Below are 14,491 nucleotides of genomic sequence, written 5' to 3'. Positions count from 1 at the left end.
CTGGTAAGAAGGCACATGCAGATCCCCCCCGTGGCTGTGATCCGAACGGCCATGGCAACGGTCAAAGTAACCGGAGCTACAGGCGGCAGGCCTAGGACACAGCCACAAAGAAGAATCGCCTCTGTGCCCATTCGGATGAAGGAGTCGGAGTCACACACAAAAAGGTCAAAGCAGCGGCGGCCTGGCTCTCCGGGTGAGGCAGGTGGGAAGGAGCAAGAGGGTGAGGAGCTCTGAGCACCATGAGAGGGTACCGAGAGACCAAATGTTTGGGGGAGCGGGATGAGTTAACATTGATAAGGACTCACCCTGTTCTTGCTCAATAGGTTTTTAACCGATGCACCCCCCTTTTTTAAGTATCAAAAGAAATTGCTATTATTGTTTTAAACATGGTTTTTACAGTTTCACTGTACTCCTAAAATGTATCAATAAGTCAAATAATTGTAAAACGTCTTACTGTTGACATATAAAAATGTTATGAGAAAATGATGTGATCTGTAACAATAAATCTTTTCGAAAGAAAAAAAATCTGTTCTTATCAGTTTAATATCTGATATGTCCTCTATAAGAGGACTACATATTAAGCCGATTTTTAGCACGAGGGGCTGAAATTTGGAGCTTGCTCCTTTCACTCCACGCATCGACCTAGCATTGCAGTGCCGCTGGGAACGGTGCACTCTGTTCTTACCTTGTAGAAAACCAAGCACTCAAACAATTGTCCTGTTTCAAAAGTCAATTCACAGCGGGTGAAGGAAATGAAGGTAATGGTCCGGCAGAGAGAGAGAGCCAGTGTGTAAGGGATACAACGTCATAAGCACAGTCTCCTTTTGCCTTGAGTCTTGATTGAAGAACAATCCAGAAACTCTGATCAGGGGTTCCCAATTCCTTACGGATTGATATGGCTGCAGTAGATGTCTACTACACGTCTGTGCCTGACCATGCACGGCTCTCAGTGGGATCCCAATGAGCTTGAACTGGATTCCAAATTGAGTTGGAAGCCTTTGTCAAGCATGAAAACTTGTTTTCACACAAGACCTTCTGGGAGACTTGGTGAGAAGCTTGGTGGCAGCATATAGGACCAAATGTATGCAGTTCAGGGATGTATTGCTAAGACAGGCTCAAAAGCCAACCACATTAGCCAGGGCAGGAGGAAATAAAGATGTGTCTACTTTTGATTGGCAGAGGGTTGGGAATGTTGCATACTGGGATCGGAAAGCAAAGAGAGGCCTACCGTGAAGGTGGTGACTGTCACCGAGAGGCTATAATGCCACTCCAACATCCACCACAAGCCAGTGGCATCAGTGAATGCGTGGCTTTGGGAGTACAAAACACGCCGTAAAAGCTAGAGCTATACATTTTTGCCAGCATTTCTTGTAATTGAACATAATGATCAGGGGAGAGCGCGGACGCAGTCCCCCACTACCAGAAATTATGCAGTCGAGATTCCCACATTTGGGGAATTCGCAGGGGTCAGCACAACCGAAGTGCAATGGCTGGGCCTCGCCCTGGGTGAACCACCTTCTTGATCATGGTATCTCCCCTGCCAGGTAAGTATGAGTTGGGAGCACCGGAGACAGGGCCCTAGCTCTGAGACACAGTTGTTTGGCTCACGGTGCCTGCAATGCATATTCGCAGAGCCCAAAAGCCTTCGGTAACGCCTCGTCCTCCTTTGATACAGGATTTGTTGAAGTGAAGCAAACACTGCTGTGAAATGACTAGGCTGTGAAATGACATATAAATTAATTTATCACATTTCTTGGCTCCCGTCCTTTTATTCCCCTTGCCAAAACAGAGTCAAACTTCCTGAAAAGCCACCGGGTAACCTCTGGCCGTCTCTGAGAAATCACAGCAAAAGCCAGATGACACAATGCCTTTGTCTCTGAGACAACACCAACTGCTATGAATTCTGGAAAACAAGCATGCAGGCAGTACAAGTTTTTCTAGCATACGTGACTGATCAAAACAGCCCACTCGGGGGAGGAGAGAACACGTCTCAGCCTTTGTCAAGCATGAAAACTTGTTTTCACACAAGACCTTCTGGGAGACTTGGTGAGAAGCTTGGTGGCAGCATATAGGACCAAATGTATGCAGTTCAGGGATGTATTGCTAAGACAGGCTCAAAAGCCAACCACATTAGCCAGGGCAGGAGGAAATAAAGATGTGTCTACTTTTGATTGGCAGAGGGTTGGGAATGTTGCATACTGGGATAGGAAAGCAAAGAGAGGCCTACCGTGAAGGTGGTGACTGTCACCGAGAGGCTATAATGCCACTCCAACATCCACCACAAGCCAGTGGCATCAGTGAATGCGTGGCTTTGGGAGTACAAAACACGCCGTAAAAACTAGAGCTATACATTTTTGCCGGCATTTCTTGTAATTGAACATAATGATCAGGGGAGAGCGCGGACGCAGTCCCCCACTACCAGAAATTATGCAGTCGAGATTCCCACATTTGGGGAATTCGCAGGGGTCAGCACAACCGAAGTGCAATGGCTGGGCCTCGCCCTGGGTGAACCACCTTCTTGATCATGGTATCTCCCCTGCCAGGTAAGTATGAGTTGGGAGCACCGGAGACAGGGCCCTAGCTCTGAGACACAGTTGTTTGGCTCACGGTGCCTGCAATGCATATTCGCAGAGCCCAAAAGCCTTCGGTAACGCCTCGTCCTCCTTTGATACATTATTTGTTGAAGTGAAGCAAACACTGCTGTGAAATGACTAGGCTGTGAAATGACATATAAATTAATTTATCACATTTCTTGGCTCCCGTCCTTTTATTCCCCTTGCCAAAACAGAGTAAAACTTCCTGAGAAGCCACCGTGTAACCTCTGGCCGTCTCTGAGAAATCACAGCAAAAGCCAGATGACACAATGCCTTTGTCTCTGAGACAACACCAACTGCTATGAATTCTGGAAAACAAGCATGCAGGCAGTACAAGTTTTTCTAGCATACGTGACTGATCAAAACAGCCAACTCGGGGGAGGAGAGAACACGTCTCAGCCTTTGTCAAGCATGAAAACTTGTTTTCACACAAGACCTTCTGGGAGACTTGGTGAGAAGCTTGGTGGCAGCATATAGGACCAAATGTATGCAGTTCAGGGATGTATTGCTAAGACAGGCTCAAAAGCCAACCACATAAGCCAGGGCAGGAGGAAATAAAGATGTGTCTACTTTTGATTGGCAGAGGGTTGGGAATGTTGCATACTGGGATCGGAAAGCAAAGAGAGGCCTACCGTGAAGGTGGTGACTGTCACCGAGAGGCTATAATGCCACTCCAACATCCACCACAAGCCAGTGGCATCAGTGAATGCGTGGCTTTGGGAGTACAAAACACGCCGTAAAAGCTAGAGCTATACATTTTTGCCGGCATTTCTTGTAATTGAACATAATGATCAGGGGAGAGCGCGGACGCAGTCCCCCACTACCAGAAATTATGCAGTCGAGATTCCCACATTTGGGGAATTCGCAGGGGTCAGCACAACCGAAGTGCAATGGCTGGGCCTCGCCCTGGGTGAACCACCTTCTTGATCATGGTATCTCCCCTGCCAGGTAAGTATGAGTTGGGAGCACCGGAGACAGGGCCCTAGCTCTGAGACACAGTTGTTTGGCTCACGGTGCCTGCAATGCATATTCGCAGAGCCCAAAAGCCTTCGGTAACGCCTCGTCCTCCTTTGATACATTATTTGTTGAAGTGAAGCAAACACTGCTGTGAAATGACTAGGCTGTGAAATGACATATAAATTAATTTATCACATTTCTTGGCTCCCGTCCTTTTATTCCCCTTGCCAAAACAGAGTAAAACTTCCTGAGAAGCCACCGTGTAACCTCTGGCCGTCTCTGAGAAATCACAGCAAAAGCCAGATGACACAATGCCTTTGTCTCTGAGACAACACCAACTGCTATGAATTCTGGAAAACAAGCATGCAGGCAGTACAAGTTTTTCTAGCATACGTGACTGATCAAAACAGCCAACTCGGGGGAGGAGAGAACACGTCTCAGCCTTTGTCAAGCATGAAAACTTGTTTTCACACAAGACCTTCTGGGAGACTTGGTGAGAAGCTTGGTGGCAGCATTTAGGACCAAATGTATGCAGTTCAGGGATGTATTGCTAAGACAGGCTCAAAAGCCAACCACATTAGCCAGGGCAGGAGGAAATAAAGATGTGTCTACTTTTGATTGGCAGAGGGTTGGGAATGTTGCATACTGGGATAGGAAAGCAAAGAGAGGCCTACCGTGAAGGTGGTGACTGTCACCGAGAGGCTATAATGCCACTCCAACATCCACCACAAGCCAGTGGCATCAGTGAATGCGTGGCTTTGGGAGTACAAAACACGCTGTAAAAACTAGAGCTATACATTTTTGCCGGCATTTCTTGTAATTGAACATAATGATCAGGGGAGAGCGCGGACGCAGTCCCCCACTACCAGAAATTATGCAGTCGAGATTCCCACATTTGGGGAATTCGCAGGGGTCAGCACAACCGAAGTGCAATGGCTGGGCCTCGCCCTGGGTGAACCACCTTCTTGATCATGGTATCTCCCCTGCCAGGTAAGTATGAGTTGGGAGCACCGGAGACAGGGCCCTAGCTCTGAGACACAGTTGTTTGGCTCACGGTGCCTGCAATGCATATTCGCAGAGCCCAAAAGCCTTCGGTAACGCCTCGTCCTCCTTTGATACAGGATTTGTTGAAGTGAAGCAAACACTGCTGTGAAATGACTAGGCTGTGAAATGACATATACATTAATTTATCACATTTCTTGGCTCCCGTCCTTTTATTCCCCTTGCCAAAACAGAGTAAAACTTCCTGAGAAGCCACCGGGTAACCTCTGGCCGTCTCTGAGAAATCACAGCAAAAGCCAGATGACACAATGCCTTTGTCTCTGAGACAACACCAACTGCTATGAATTCTGGAAAACAAGCATGCAGGCAGTACAAGTTTTTCTAGCATACGTGACTGATCAAAACAGCCAACTCGGGGGAGGAGAGAACACGTCTCAGCCTTTGTCAAGCATGAAAACTTGTTTTCACACAAGACCTTCTGGGAGACTTGGTGAGAAGCTTGGTGGCAGCATTTAGGACCAAATGTATGCAGTTCAGGGATGTATTGCTAAGACAGGCTCAAAAGCCAACCACATTAGCCAGGGCAGGAGGAAATAAAGATGTGTCTACTTTTGATTGGCAGAGGGTTGGGAATGTTGCATACTGGGATAGGAAAGCAAAGAGAGGCCTACCGTGAAGGTGGTGACTGTCACCGAGAGCCTCCTCTGCTGCTCAGGAACAGAGGGCCATGCTGACTCTGGTTTCTCTTCAAAGCGCACAAGTCTTTCGCCTTTTACTAAAGACTTCCGTGGAGAGGAACATCCATGAGTTGAATATATTTTTGGCAGGCTTTGCTCTATTGCTGAGCCTTTTGAAATTGTGAAAAGTCAAAGAGCTGTCCAACTTCAGAAACCCTGTGTCCACAAAGGAGAGGTTGGGCGGAGGCGATAAGCAGCAGCCATTGTTATGCGTGCGTACGTACGAGGTACCACAACACGTGAGATTTGTGCCAAGAGCTCGGCACGGACATCCACCACTTGGGGGTTATCGCTTCTCGGCCTTTTGGCTAAGATCAAGTGTAGTATCTGTTCTTATCAGTCTGAGTCGTCGTCATAGGGAGTCTTGTCATCTCAGTCGCAGTCCATGGTCCGTAGAATTGGGCTTGGGTCTTGCTTCTATTAAGTTTTGACCCAGAGGCCCGTCCATACCAGTCAGTCAGGTCCAGCGTCCGGTTGACAGATAAAAGATCAGTGCATAAAATGTTCACATCGTCCATATATAAAACACATTTTGTCTCAAGTCCCCCACTCCCTGGAATTTTAACCCCATTGATTAGTTGATCCCTTCTCAAGATTTGTGCCAGTGGTTCTATACAGATGACATAGAGGAGGGCAGATAACGGACAACCCTGACGGACACCGCAGTTAATATTGACTGCGTTTGTCAAATGCCCATTAATGACAAAGTTGCTGACAATACCCCGGTACAGCAAGCCCACCCAGCCTATAAACCTTTCCGGGAACCCCATTTTTTGCAGTACCTGAAAAAGGTACTGGTGCGAGACCCGATCGAAAGCTTTCTCAAAATCTAGGTTTAGGACTACTAGCCGGATGTTTCTGTCTCTCGCATAACAGATGGTGTCTCGGATCAGTACGAGGCTGTCAGTGATCTTCCTCCCCGGGATGGCACATGCTTGATCCGGGTGAATCAACTCTTTTAAAAACAATGACATGCGTGAAGCTAAAAGTTTGCTATACAGTTTACAGTCGCAGTTTAAAAGTGTGATAGGTCTCCAGTTCTTCAAGTCAGTCTTGTCTTTGCTTTTATGAAGTAGAGTCACTAACCCTACCCTAAAACTGTCTGGAAGTGTGTCAAGGCGTTCAAAGTCCATAAAAACAGCCAGCAAGTCAGGTGCTAAAAGGTCCCAAAAGGTCAAATAAAATTCTAAAGGAAGTCCATCCTGTCCTGGCGACTTCCTTTTCTTAAAACTCAAGATGCATTTATTTAACTCTAAAATAGTAAAATCTTGGGCTAAAAGCACCTTGTCACTTACTATTTTTTCAACGTTACTTATCACTTCATTCATGGTGTCTTGAAGAACAGGTTTTTCCTTGTACAGGGATGTATAAAACTCCTCCACAACATTTTTGATTTCTTCTGTTGTGTCGACTGTGCAACCATTCTCTTTACATAGTTTTAAAATGCCCCCCCCTTTATTAATAATTTTCTTAAAAAAATATCTTGTGCATTTCTCCCCCTCCTCTATTTCCTGTTCCCTACTCCTTAAAATGACACCCTTGCTTTTTATTTCGGCTAAAATTGACATTTCTGTTTTGATTTGCTTCATCTCCTCGTTAAAATCCATCCCTTTTTGGTTGAGTTTAAAATAGCGCTGTAATCTTTTTTGCAGTCCCATCATGCGTCGATTTTCATGAAGTTTCTTTTTCCTACCTGCCTGTTTAAAAAAAGTCTGGGTCTTTCCCTTCACCATTTCCCACCAGTGTGCACGTGTATCGTATAAGTCTTGAAGGGTCTGCCATTCTCTATACTGCTCCCTGTATTGACTCACTACAGTCTTGTCTTCTAAAAGGGAGCAGTTGAGTTTCCACAGACCACTTCTTGATGTCACACCTGAAGGGAGTGATAGGGTGCAGGATAGCATGAGGTGATCAGAGAAGAAAACTGGAGTTAATCTAGCATAGGTTGTTGGGCAGTCTCGTGTAAAAACATAGTCTATGCGAGAGGCTCTGGTGCCATCACCACTGAACCAGGTGAAGCCCTCCTCTCTGGGATGCATGGTTTTAAAACAGTCCTTGAGTTTAAAATCTGTACAAATGTCCTGCAATAAAACAGATGTTTTATCAACCTTAAAATCATCCCCTGCTCTTTTTCTATCCTTCTTGCTTAAAACACAGTTAAGGTCCCCCCCTACAATTAGTGGATCCCTACCTAGCATGTGGGACTGCAAGTCTTCTAAAAGGTCATACCTGTCGTTCTTATCATTAAAACCATAAATGTTTAACACGTTAAAATGTTGTCCCATAAAAGTCAAATGTGCTAAAAGTGCCCGACCATCTCTCACCACAGTGCTGCCCTTCACCACCACCTGAGGATTTTTTATTAAAATGGCCACTCCATCATTTTTGTTTGAGTTTGAGCCACTCCATATCGAGGTTTGTGGCCACATCTCCTCCCATTGTCTGTATTGCTTTAAAAACGGTATGCCACACTCTTGTATTAAAAACACATCTGACTTAAAAGAATAGATAAAGGATAAAATGCTCTGGGCTCTAACTCTTGATTTCACACTTCTAACATTGATGGTTGAGAAGGTGAGCGCCATGAGTAGAATTAAAATATACAGGTATGACATTGTTTAAAAGGCTTACAATTTAATTAAGACATTTCAAAATGTGTGCCAGTTAAGCCCTTAAGCAATTTCTTGTGAATGGAGCTCTTCCTTTACTCTTTCAGGTGAAAAGTGTGGGAGTTGAGCTCCAGTCCCCCTTCGGACCCTAGGGGTCGGTCTCTGACGCAATGCTGCATTGAGGTTTGAGTTTTTTGGGGTTGATTGCAGAGCTATTGAAAGAAAAGAGATCTCATTTGGAGAATTAGGGGGGAAGACTCTGGGCTCCTCCACAGAAGAACTGTCTGAGAGAGACCCAGCTCTTCCCCTCTTATCTGAGACTGGAGTCTCAGATGAGAATTCTGATGCAAGTCTCTTTTTTTGCTGGGCATTGGGGAGGGGGGCATCCTCACTATTGTCATGTGGTTGGATTTCATTACTAGCTCCGCCCTCTGCCTGCATTGCCTCACCTTCCTTGGGACTTTCCAGGGGTGGGGGTTGTGCAGGCCCCTCCTCCTCTCCCACCTCACCTGATGTCTCTCCTCCATTCACAAGATTTGGCGGGAGATTTGAATTTTCCAGCCCAGCCTCTTCAACAAGCTCTCTCACTTCTTCACCTTGTCGACCATTTTGTAATATCACTCTTGTTGCTTTTAGTTTGTTGGCAAAGGATTTTGGGCAATCTCTGAACAGGTGGTTTGACTCACCGCAAAGATTGCACCTCCTGCCATTGGTGCACTCTTCAAAAGTGTGCCCAATTTCTCTGCATTTTCCACAAAACAATTTTTTACATGCCTCTACCAGGTGTCCATGCTCACCACACCTGCGGCAGAGCTTGGGTTGTCCCTGGTAGTGGATATAGCCCCTGTTTTCTCCCAGCACTATCATGGATGGCAGATGTTTCAGGCCTTGGTAACCTTGGGAGTCCTGCCATTGTTGGATGGGGACTCTCCAAGCACAATTCCAAATGCCATCTTCATCTCTCACTTTGGTAGCCTGGCCTCTTACAGTGCAATATCTTCCCAGCCACACAGAAATGTCCTCTGCATTCACAGTCTCATTGAACATTCTGACAATGACCGTTTTATTGGCATTGTCAGTCAGTTTCTCAACTTTGAAAGCAGAAAACTGGGTTTTCCAAAAATACTGGGGATTAAATTTGACAGGGAGGGAGGTGGCAGAACAAATTGGCCAGACCTGGTAGGGAAAGTGAGGCAGAGACTAGGGTTTTGGGGACTTAGAAGACTGACCCTTGAAGGCAAGGTTTTAATCATCAAAGCAGTGATTTTACCCTTGCTTTTACTCATCAGTTCTGTTTTTATCCCACCCAGACACGTGTTTTTAGACCTTGACCGAGCCATATTTTACTTCCTGTGGGGTTCCAAGTGGGAGAGACTGAGGAGATGTGTAATGAAGAGGCCAAAAGACAAAGGAGGGAAAGGAGTTCCCGACCTTTTCTTGTTTTTAGGAAGCAGATACACCGCAGAACATATAACACAAGCCACAGACCCCCTCAGAAATCCAAAGACAACAGGGATGACACGATTCTGGATGGGATTTTACCTCAGAAGACTCAAGATTTTACCAACGGATCTTAAAATACCTGTGTCTTTTAACCTACCACCAGCCTATGTTTTTATCCAAACCTTTTTAAAACATTTTAACCTGGAGCAGGAGGAGTTGCATATTTTAACTAACCATCGATCTCTGATCTCTGTTGTGCAGGAGCAGGAACCAATGAGTCCAGTGCGCGGGCTTGCATTCGGTGAGCCCAAAACAGTTTGGCACAACGTGAACCATCCCTCTCTCCCAAACAGACTCCGGGACCTGTCGTGGATGGTGGCTCATGAGATCCTCCCAGTCAGGTCCGTTATGCACTCCCGAGGCATGTCAGCGCACTCAACCTGCCCCCGACCTGGTTGTGGCGCACCGGAGTCGGTGAGGCATCTGCTCTGGGAGTGCAGTGCTGCTGTAGACCAGTGGGCAATGGCCGGCTCCTTGAAATTCCCGTACTTGCCAGCAAGGGAGGTCCTCACAGCACAACTAGTGCTCTATGGGGTGAGCCAGCAAGTAAAAAACAAAAATGACTTTGCAAGGCAGTGGCTCACCCTCGCCGCCATCAAAGACGCCATTTGGACCTCCAGAAACTTGCTGGTAAGAAGGCACATGCAGATCCCCCCCGTGGCTGTGATCCGAACGGCCATGGCAACGGTCAAAGTAACCGGAGCTACAGGCGGCAGGCCTAGGACACAGCCACAAAGAAGAATCGCCTCTGTGCCCATTCGGATGAAGGAGTCGGAGTCACACACAAAAAGGTCAAAGCAGCGGCGGCCTGGCTCTCCGGGTGAGGCAGGTGGGAAGGAGCAAGAGGGCGAGGAGCTCTGAGCACCATGAGAGGGTACCGAGAGACCAAATGTTTGGGGGAGCGGGATGAGTTAACATTGATAAGGACTCACCCTGTTCTTGCTCAATAGGTTTTTAACCGATGCACCCCCCTTTTTTAAGTATCAAAAGAAATTGCTATTATTGTTTTAAACATGGTTTTTACAGTTTCACTGTACTCCTAAAATGTATCAATAAGTCAAATAATTGTAAAACGTCTTACTGTTGATATATAAAAATGTTATGAGAAAATGATGTGATCTGTAACAATAAATCTTTTCGAAAGAAAAAAATCTGTTCTTATCAGTTTAATATCTGATATGTCCTCTATAAGAGGACTACATATTAAGCCGATTTTTAGCACGAGGGGCTGAAATTTGGAGCTTGCTCCTTTCACTCCACGCATCGACCTAGCATTGCAGTGCCGCTGGGAACGGTGCACTCTGTTCTTACCTTGTAGAAAACCAAGCACTCAAACAATTGTCCTGTTTCAAAAGTCAATTCACAGCGGGTGAAGGAAATGAAGGTAATGGTCCGGCAGAGAGAGAGAGCCAGTGTGTAAGGGATACAACGTCATAAGCACAGTCTCCTTTTGCCTTGAGTCTTGATTGAAGAACAATCCAGAAACTCTGATCAGGGGTTCCCAATTCCTTACGGATTGATATGGCTGCAGTAGATGTCTACTACACGTCTGTGCCTGACCATGCACGGCTCTCAGTGGGATCCCAATGAGCTTGAACTGGATTCCAAATTGAGTTGGAAGCCTTTGTCAAGCATGAAAACTTGTTTTCACACAAGACCTTCTGGGAGACTTGGTGAGAAGCTTGGTGGCAGCATATAGGACCAAATGTATGCAGTTCAGGGATGTATTGCTAAGACAGGCTCAAAAGCCAACCACATTAGCCAGGGCAGGAGGAAATAAAGATGTGTCTACTTTTGATTGGCAGAGGGTTGGGAATGTTGCATACTGGGATCGGAAAGCAAAGAGAGGCCTACCGTGAAGGTGGTGACTGTCACCGAGAGGCTATAATGCCACTCCAACATCCACCACAAGCCAGTGGCATCAGTGAATGCGTGGCTTTGGGAGTACAAAACACGCCGTAAAAGCTAGAGCTATACATTTTTGCCAGCATTTCTTGTAATTGAACATAATGATCAGGGGAGAGCGCGGACGCAGTCCCCCACTACCAGAAATTATGCAGTCGAGACTCCCACATTTGGGGAATTCGCAGGGGTCAGCACAACCGAAGTGCAATGGCTGGGCCTCGCCCTGGGTGAACCACCTTCTTGATCATGGTATCTCCCCTGCCAGGTAAGTATGAGTTGGGAGCACCGGAGACAGGGCCCTAGCTCTGAGACACAGTTGTTTGGCTCACGGTGCCTGCAATGCATATTCGCAGAGCCCAAAAGCCTTCGGTAACGCCTCGTCCTCCTTTGATACAGGATTTGTTGAAGTGAAGCAAACACTGCTGTGAAATGACTAGGCTGTGAAATGACATATAAATTAATTTATCACATTTCTTGGCTCCCGTCCTTTTATTCCCCTTGCCAAAACAGAGTCAAACTTCCTGAAAAGCCACCGGGTAACCTCTGGCCGTCTCTGAGAAATCACAGCAAAAGCCAGATGACACAATGCCTTTGTCTCTGAGACAACACCAACTGCTATGAATTCTGGAAAACAAGCATGCAGGCAGTACAAGTTTTTCTAGCATACGTGACTGATCAAAACAGCCCACTCGGGGGAGGAGAGAACACGTCTCAGCCTTTGTCAAGCATGAAAACTTGTTTTCACACAAGACCTTCTGGGAGACTTGGTGAGAAGCTTGGTGGCAGCATTTAGGACCAAATGTATGCAGTTCAGGGATGTATTGCTAAGACAGGCTCAAAAGCCAACCACATTAGCCAGGGCAGGAGGAAATAAAGATGTGTCTACTTTTGATTGGCAGAGGGTTGGGAATGTTGCATACTGGGATAGGAAAGCAAAGAGAGGCCTACCGTGAAGGTGGTGACTGTCACCGAGAGGCTATAATGCCACTCCAACATCCACCACAAGCCAGTGGCATCAGTGAATGCGTGGCTTTGGGAGTACAAAACACGCCGTAAAAACTAGAGCTATACATTTTTGCCGGCATTTCTTGTAATTGAACATAATGATCAGGGGAGAGCGCGGACGCAGTCCCCCACTACCAGAAATTATGCAGTCGAGATTCCCACATTTGGGGAATTCGCAGGGGTCAGCACAACCGAAGTGCAATGGCTGGGCCTCGCCCTGGGTGAACCACCTTCTTGATCATGGTATCTCCCCTGCCAGGTAAGTATGAGTTGGGAGCACCGGAGACAGGGCCCTAGCTCTGAGACACAGTTGTTTGGCTCACGGTGCCTGCAATGCATATTCGCAGAGCCCAAAAGCCTTCGGTAACGCCTCGTCCTCCTTTGATACAGGATTTGTTGAAGTGAAGCAAACACTGCTGTGAAATGACTAGGCTGTGAAATGACATATAAATTAATTTATCACATTTCTTGGCTCCCGTCCTTTTATTCCCCTTGCCAAAACAGAGTAAAACTTCCTGAAAAGCCACCGGGTAACCTCTGGCCGTCTCTGAGAAATCACAGCAAAAGCCAGATGACACAATGCCTTTGTCTCTGAGACAACACCAACTGCTATGAATTCTGGAAAACAAGCATGCAGGCAGTACAAGTTTTTCTAGCACACGTGACTGATCAAAACAGCCAACTCGGGGGAGGAGAGAACACGTCTCAGCCTTTGTCAAGCATGAAAACTTGTTTTCACACAAGACCTTCTGGGAGACTTGGTGAGAAGCTTGGTGGCAGCATTTAGGACCAAATGTATGCAGTTCAGGGATGTATTGCTAAGACAGGCTCAAAAGCCAACCACATTAGCCAGGGCAGGAGGAAATAAAGATGTGTCTACTTTTGATTGGCAGAGGGTTGGGAATGTTGCATACTGGGATAGGAAAGCAAAGAGAGGCCTACCGTGAAGGTGGTGACTGTCACCGAGAGCCTCCTCTGCTGCTCAGGAACAGAGGGCCATGCTGACTCTGGTTTCTCTTCAAAGCGCACAAGTCTTTCGCCTTTTACTAAAGACTTCCGTGGAGAGGAACATCCATGAGTTGAATATATTTTTGGAAGGCTTTGCTGTATTGCTGAGCCTTTTGAAATTGTGAAAAGTCAAAGAGCTGTCCAACTTCAGAAACCCTGTGTCCACAAAGGAGAGGTTGGGCGGAGGCGATAAGCAGCAGCCATTGTTATGCGTGCGTACGTACGAGGTACCACAACACGTGAGATTTGTGCCAAGAGCTCGGCACGGACATCCACCACTTGGGGGTTATCGCTTCTCGGCCTTTTGGCTAAGATCAAGTGTAGTATCTGTTCTTATCAGTTTAATATCTGATATGTCCTCTATAAGAGGACTACATATTAAGCCGATTTTTAGCACGAGGGGCTGAAATTTGGAGCTTGCTCCTTTCACTCCACGCATCGACCTAGCATTGCAGTGCCGCTGGGAACGGTGCACTCTGTTCTTACCTTGTAGAAAACCAAGCACTCAAACAATTGTCCTGTTTCAAAAGTCAATTCACAGCGGGTGAAGGAAATGAAGGTAATGGTCCGGCAGAGAGAGAGAGAGCCAGTGTGTAAGGGATACAACGTCATAAGCACAGTCTCCTTTTGCCTTGAGTCTTGATTGAAGAACAATCCAGAAACTCTGATCAGGGGTTCCCAATTCCTTACGGATTGATATGGCTGCAGTAGATGTCTACTACACGTCTGTGCCTGACCATGCACGGCTCTCAGTGGGATCCCAATGAGCTTGAACTGGATTCCAAATTGAGTTGGAAGCCTTTGTCAAGCATGAAAACTTGTTTTCACACAAGACCTTCTGGGAGACTTGGTGAGAAGCTTGGTGGCAGCATATAGGACCAAATGTATGCAGTTCAGGGATGTATTGCTAAGACAGGCTCAAAAGCCAACCACATTAGCCAGGGCAGGAGGAAATAAAGATGTGTCTACTTTTGATTGGCAGAGGGTTGGGAATGTTGCATACTGGGATCGGAAAGCAAAGAGAGGCCTACCGTGAAGGTGGTGACTGTCACCGAGAGGCTATAATGCCACTCCAACATCCACCACAAGCCAGTGGCATCAGTGAATGCGTGGCTTTGGGAGTACAAAACACGCTGTAAAAACTAGAGCTATACATTTTTGCCGGCATTTC

General features: G+C 46.6%; 9 non-coding genes and 3 pseudogenes across 9 annotated transcripts; 6 read left to right on the top strand and 6 right to left on the bottom strand.

Moving 5' to 3' along the window:
• The first annotated feature begins 502 nt into the window (after positions 1-502).
• LOC138412577 (U2 spliceosomal RNA) lies at positions 503-679 on the top strand (annotated as a pseudogene).
• Positions 680-1,388: 709 nt separating this feature from the next.
• On the bottom strand, positions 1,389-1,552 carry LOC138413048 (U1 spliceosomal RNA). The gene has a single exon (XR_011245384.1). It is a non-coding gene; the product is annotated as a U1 spliceosomal RNA (small nuclear RNA).
• An 835-nt stretch (positions 1,553-2,387) lies between these two features.
• Positions 2,388-2,551, bottom strand: LOC138413047 (U1 spliceosomal RNA). The gene has a single exon (XR_011245383.1). It is a non-coding gene; the product is annotated as a U1 spliceosomal RNA (small nuclear RNA).
• An 835-nt stretch (positions 2,552-3,386) lies between these two features.
• Positions 3,387-3,550, bottom strand: LOC138413046 (U1 spliceosomal RNA). Its single transcript, XR_011245382.1, has one exon. It is a non-coding gene; the product is annotated as a U1 spliceosomal RNA (small nuclear RNA).
• Positions 3,551-4,385: 835 nt separating this feature from the next.
• Positions 4,386-4,549, bottom strand: LOC138413045 (U1 spliceosomal RNA). The gene has a single exon (XR_011245381.1). It is a non-coding gene; the product is annotated as a U1 spliceosomal RNA (small nuclear RNA).
• A 735-nt stretch (positions 4,550-5,284) lies between these two features.
• Positions 5,285-5,397, top strand: LOC138412672 (U5 spliceosomal RNA). Its single transcript, XR_011245007.1, has one exon. It is a non-coding gene; the product is annotated as a U5 spliceosomal RNA (small nuclear RNA).
• Positions 5,398-5,578: 181 nt separating this feature from the next.
• LOC138412588 (U2 spliceosomal RNA) lies at positions 5,579-5,739 on the top strand (annotated as a pseudogene).
• A 4,792-nt stretch (positions 5,740-10,531) lies between these two features.
• Positions 10,532-10,707, top strand: LOC138412572 (U2 spliceosomal RNA; annotated as a pseudogene).
• Positions 10,708-11,416: 709 nt separating this feature from the next.
• On the bottom strand, positions 11,417-11,580 carry LOC138413132 (U1 spliceosomal RNA). Its single transcript, XR_011245468.1, has one exon. It is a non-coding gene; the product is annotated as a U1 spliceosomal RNA (small nuclear RNA).
• An 835-nt stretch (positions 11,581-12,415) lies between these two features.
• LOC138413044 (U1 spliceosomal RNA) lies at positions 12,416-12,579 on the bottom strand. The gene has a single exon (XR_011245380.1). It is a non-coding gene; the product is annotated as a U1 spliceosomal RNA (small nuclear RNA).
• Positions 12,580-13,314: 735 nt separating this feature from the next.
• LOC138412644 (U5 spliceosomal RNA) lies at positions 13,315-13,432 on the top strand. The gene has a single exon (XR_011244979.1). It is a non-coding gene; the product is annotated as a U5 spliceosomal RNA (small nuclear RNA).
• Positions 13,433-13,608: 176 nt separating this feature from the next.
• LOC138413295 (U2 spliceosomal RNA) lies at positions 13,609-13,800 on the top strand. Its single transcript, XR_011245632.1, has one exon. It is a non-coding gene; the product is annotated as a U2 spliceosomal RNA (small nuclear RNA).
• The last annotated feature ends 691 nt before the right edge of the window (positions 13,801-14,491 follow it).

The sequence above is a fragment of the Paralichthys olivaceus genome, chromosome 12 (assembly GCF_024713975.1).
Source record: "Paralichthys olivaceus isolate ysfri-2021 chromosome 12, ASM2471397v2, whole genome shotgun sequence".
NCBI classification, from domain to species: Eukaryota; Metazoa; Chordata; class Actinopteri; order Pleuronectiformes; family Paralichthyidae; genus Paralichthys; species Paralichthys olivaceus.
The sequence above is the reverse complement of the archived record's forward strand: the minus strand, read 5'-3'. Positions and strand labels throughout refer to the sequence as shown.